The sequence below is a fragment of the Gossypium hirsutum genome, chromosome A01, assembly GCF_007990345.1.
Source record: "Gossypium hirsutum isolate 1008001.06 chromosome A01, Gossypium_hirsutum_v2.1, whole genome shotgun sequence".
Lineage (NCBI taxonomy): Eukaryota > Viridiplantae > Streptophyta > Magnoliopsida > Malvales > Malvaceae > Gossypium > Gossypium hirsutum.
The window spans coordinates 45,905,408-45,911,119 of NC_053424.1; the positions used below are offsets into that span (position 1 = coordinate 45,905,408).

Genomic DNA, 5,712 nt, shown 5'->3' on the forward strand with positions numbered 1-5,712 from the left:
GGGTGACAAATGTCTTGGAAAATAGCCTCTAAATTATCCACACGGTTAGACACACGGGCATATGTCTTGGCCGTGTGTGACACACGGTCTGCCCTATGGGCGTGTGGTCCGACCATGTGTCCCCTGCACCTAAACTTTGCAAGTCAGTATGCCCAGTAGTAAACACACGTGCTAAGACACGGGTGCGTGTCTTGGCCCTGTGAGAGACACGGCCTATCCACATAGGCGTGTGCTCTGGTCATGTGAAGTCTACAGCAATTTATGAAAAATTCATTTATTTTTAATTGACCACATAATCTGGCCACACGAGTGTGTGCTGCGGCTGGGTGACCCTAAATTGGTGCTAACGTCATAGTCAGAGAGTTACAGGGCTGGAGGACAAGGGAGTGTTGAGAACCCACGAGCGTGTCCTCCGTCTCACACGGGCGTGGGACTCTGAATTAAAAAAATTTTCCCAAACTTTTCTGAAGTTATCAATTTAGTCCCTGACCACCCCAATTTATGTTTTGGTCTTTGTAGGCTCGTATGAGGAACAATATGCTTGTCTTTGAGTGTTTTGCAATTGATTAAAATTTTATGGCCCAGTTTCTCATGTATGTGCATGTTTAAGTCCGGTAATGCATCGTACCTTGTCCCGATGTCGGGCACGGTTTAGAGGTGTTACATATGGAAAGTAATTGATAACTTTTGAAAAGAGTTATATTTTGAACCTCTAAGCTTGATTAAATGCTTGTACTTAAGTACATATATTTGCATTTCTAGGTTATTTTTAGAATATTGCATAATAAAACTTGGATTATGCCTTAAATGTCATTTCATGTTACTTTTACTGTTAGGAATAAGGGAATTGGTTGTTGTATGCAGCAAGTGTAGGAAGGATGAAAAAGAGGAGAAAAAGGAGGAAGAGAATGAAGGAAGTGAAATATTGCCATGACAAAAGGTTGGATGGATTGCCAACACAAATGCCATAGAAATTCTAGGAAAATGCTAACGCAACACTCAGTCCTTGTTACTCTCAGCCAGCTGGACGTGTACCAAATAAATCCACTTGAAAAGGAGGGAGAAAAGTGTGTACTGAGAGAAAGGGACCTACCCTATGAAAGAAGAAAGAGAAAATAAAAAGGGGATGATGAATTTGGAGGGAGATTTGGAGACGGAGAAAAACTTGTGAAAAATTCCAAAGAAAAGTGAAAGGGTAGCAACCTAAGAGGAGAGCAAAGAGGTAAAGAAAGGGACGAGCAATCAGCCTTGGGTCCTGCATGATTTAGCAGCGCTGAAGTGAAAGCTGGAGTGGCCAAAGCTTCCTGCAGTTCTACCTTTATTTTGTTAATTAATTTATGTGATTTCTAAAATGTTAATGATGATGTTGAATGTTATTCTGATTTTGGATTTTAAATCCCAACCCATGAGCTAATTTCATTTGGGTTGGAATTACTGGATCTATCTTGATATATTTAATGATCATGGTGATATTTTGAGTAGATCTATTGTTCTATTCAGTTTGGATTATTTTAAATATATGCATGCAAGCTCTAGACATAGATGAATGCATGACATATCCTTAGACTTGATTTAATTCTGAAAAGGTTAAATAAATTAGATCGTAATCGAATGATACGAGTGAATACTCGTAGCACTCTAGGCATAGAGTTGTGATATGTACATGGTAAGGAAGAATATTGTTAAGTGTTGTTCTTGAGACTTGTAGACATACAAAGGCTTAGAATGACAGCTTTAATTCTAGCTCTTGAAATAATTAGAATGCAGTAGTTATACTCTAAAAAGTAATTTGATCAAGATTTTGCCCTGACATTATTATGTTTTTAAGATATAATCCAAGTAATTCCAACCTTCCCATTCAACAGCATTAGTCCTCTCAACTTTGTCTCGTAGAATTGCCACAATATTTTATTCATTATTTGATTTTTATATTTCATACATTAATATTTCACTTCAAATAATTATTCTGTTTACTTTGCCATAAGGCTAGTTAGTATAGTTTATAGTAATAACTCAACCTTATTTTTTACCTATTCCGATCCCTGTGGAGATGATCTCACGTTTCACTTTATTACTTGATTCAATGTGTATACTTGCAAATTCATATTACATATTCATACATGACAAGTTTTTGGCACCGTTGTTGGGGGTTGACAATTTGGTGAAATTTGGTTGTTATTATCTATTTAATTTTGTTAGTTTTAGCTTACTTAGTTGTTTTTTATTCTTTTTTAGGTTTGCTACTAGTTTATGAGTAAAGGTATTCTCAAGAACAAAGAATATTATTTTCACCCAAAAATTAAGAGAAATTTGAGAAGAAGGAGAAAGGAATTGCGAGAAATGGTAAGGATTGGAAATGATCTGGGCAAAAAAGATCCATTACATCTGAATGGTAGGGACACTAATATTCCTCATGTGATAGATGATAGAGACAGACCTATTAGAGAACATGTATGCCAATCTTGGATGATTTGAATCTAGGGATTGTCAGGCCACATATTCAAGCTCAGCATTTTGAGTTGAATCTAGTGGTGTTTCAAACGATACAAACAATAGGAGAATTTAGTGGATTACCTACTGAAGATCCATGATTACATTTAAGACTCTTTTTGGTGGTCTATGATTCACTCAGGGAATAGGGTGTTCCTGAATATGCCCTAAGACTCAAGCTATTTCCTTATTCATTGTGAGATTGTGCCAGAGCATGGTTGAATGCTTTGCAGTTAGGAATGGTGACATCTTGGAATGAACTTTGTCAAAGTTTTTGTTGCAATACAACCCTCCAAAAATGAATGACAAATTAAGGAATGATATTACATCTTTTTGGTAACCTGGAGATGAGACATAATATGAAGATTGGGAGCGATCCAAGGAATTAATTAGAAAATGCCTGATGCTTGGTTTTCAACACTGGACGTAGATGGAAATGTTTTACAATGGATTAAATGAACATACAAGAATGGTTGTTGATGCATCTACCAATGAGACTTTGCTGGATAAATCGTATAATGAGGCATATGAGATTCTAGAAAGGATAGCTAACAATGATTGTCAATATCCAACTACAAGAGTGGGTATTGGCAGAAGATTTTCTGGAGCTCAGGAGCTTGATGCAATCACTTCATTAACAGCTCAGGTATCATCCCTAACTAATATAATTAAAACATTGAAGAGAGTAGCTGTAGTGAGTAAATGAAAGCAACAGATTTAACATGTGTTTATTATGGGCAAGATCATGTTTTTCGTCAATGCCAATCGAACCCAGCTTTAGTATGTTACATGGGAAATTTCAATCGAAAAATAACCCATATTCCAATACGTACAGTCCAGGATAGAAACAACATCCTAATTTCAGTTGGAGTAATCAAGGAGTGGGAAATTCCAGTAATTTTGTTTGACAGAATGTCACAAGTGCACCACCTGAATAGAATCAACCTATGCCACGACAAAATGTTCAACAAATTTCATCATCATCTTTACCTATAGAAGCTTTATTGAAGGAATACATGACCAAGAATGATGCTGTAATACAGAGTCAAGCTGCATCTTTAAGGGCTTTAGAAAACCAAGTGGGGTAAATTGCCAATGATTTAAGCTCAAGGAGCATTGCTGAGTGATACTGAAAGTTCAAGATCTCAAGGGAAGGAGTATTACAAAGCCATTACACTTAGAAGTGATACTGTAATAGCCAGGTTTAGACCCTAGTCAGAATAGTGGTTTTAGGACCACAAATCTGAGTCAGAAAAATATTTAAATATCATTTTTTGTGTTTACAATATGTGGTTAAGCATGTGTGAAAGTTTCGTATAAAAATTAAATCGTTTGTGTACTCAATTTGATAAAAGAACCTAATCGCATAAAATGTAAAAGTTGCTTACCATATGTTAAATGTGCCTATTTGCATGTCTTTTTAAATGAGAGGTCCTTATGTTGCAATTAGACCATTGAACTTATGAGTGGGCATTGATAGCCTTAATATATGTGATTTTATAATGTTTTAACCAAGGTTAAATTAGTAATTAGAATACTATGTTAGTATAATTAAAACAAAACATCAAATTAGTCATTATATTCATCATTTTAGCCAAAATTTAAGAAAGAAAAGCTAGGGTTCTTTTGTTTTGATATTCGGCTACTTTCAAGTTTGATTAAGGTATAGTATTGATTCGATTTTTGATAATTTCTACGTTTTTGTGATAGTTGCTTAGTAATTTATCAAGCCCATGTCTCAATTTCTAATCTTGATGATGATTTTGAGTTATGCCATTATTCATAATGTGAGTTTTATGAAGGTTGATGATTTAAATGAAAGATATATGTTAGATTACTATGTTTTGTCATTGAATTTTTGATGAATTTAAGTAATTTGGGCTAAATTGTAAAAATGAGGTTTTGAAGGACGGAAATATGAAATAAATGAAATATGTGGGCTTATATGAACACTATGAATATTCGGCCAAGTATGTGAAAAAGGAAATTTTGTGTATTTTGTGATTTTATGAATTAAGGACTAAAGTGTTAAAATGTGAAAATGTGAGGGCTGATTTGTAAAATTCCCTAAATATGTGTTTTTTGGATTGATTTGAATGAATGTGAATTTGAATAAGTCAATTTTGAATTTATATAGATCAAGAATCAAAGAAAAAGGAATTAGACCGGGGAAAGTTGAAAGTCGTCGAGTAGTCAATTTCGTTCGTTCGAATCCGTACGAGGTAAGTTGATATACAAATAAATGTGTTTGAATTGAATTATAAATTGCTTATGTGATATTTGAATTATGTTGAGTGGATTTGAGAGCTGAATATGTGAAATCCGAGGAAGTTTCGATATTGAGACGACGTTCGTAAAGCCCCGTATGAACATAGGAATAGTTAGGATACTTATGTCATGTAACACCCCAAACATAGCTTGGACGTTATGGTCGAATCTGGCAATGTCACATTGAAGTGTTTTTCGTTAAAATGTGATGTTGAAAAACCCATTCTATAATCAACCTCTTTGTGATCTTGACGATGATTTTAGGATGTCTCATTTGCTTTCAAAATGTAAGTCGTCTAGCAAAGAGTTAATCGTAATAATCACCATTTATCTTAAAAAATTATTTATTGCGGAAGCTTTTAAAACTTGTCGAGTAAATGTGGTGTTTTGGAAAAAAATTTATCTTTTCAAAACTTGCGTCCTACGGCTAGTTGTTATAAATCAAACAAGTAAAACCCCAAATTGAAGATTAAAAATTAAAAGAGGCCTTATTGCATAAAAAATACCCCAAAACAAGCTACTTATAATTTAAAATCAAATAAGAAAGTACCTGCGGTTGTGTGGCCATCTTTGAGTCCCTCGCAGCACCGATTCGCCTAAGCCTGGGAATTACCTGTACAAATAAATAGATGGGCGAGTTATGAAAACTCGGTGTGTAGTCCCATATCAAACAACCAAACAGTGAACATATACCGTATGGGCGTAAGCCCAATTCAGTCATGGTTCAGTTTCAGTCAGGGCCTTAGCCCATTACGGTATTAGTATCAGTTTGGGCCTGAGCCTAACACAGCGACAGTACAGTACAAATATGCAATCAATAGTTCCTACCCAACCAACCTCTACACTCCATCTCTGTCCAACCCTACACTCCATGTGGGATAAAAATAACCTACCCATCCCTGCACTCCAAGTAGCACTAGTTGCAACACTAAACAGTATTTGCAGCAGAGCTGC

At 35.3% G+C, this 5,712-nt stretch overlaps 1 non-coding gene across 1 annotated transcript; it reads right to left on the reverse strand.

The window, feature by feature from the left end:
* Nucleotides 1-2,797: 2,797 nt before the first annotated feature.
* On the reverse strand, nucleotides 2,798-2,904 carry LOC121206729 (small nucleolar RNA R71). Its single transcript, XR_005901902.1, has one exon. It is a non-coding gene; the product is annotated as a small nucleolar RNA R71 (small nucleolar RNA).
* Between the last annotated feature and the right edge of the window lie 2,808 nt (nucleotides 2,905-5,712).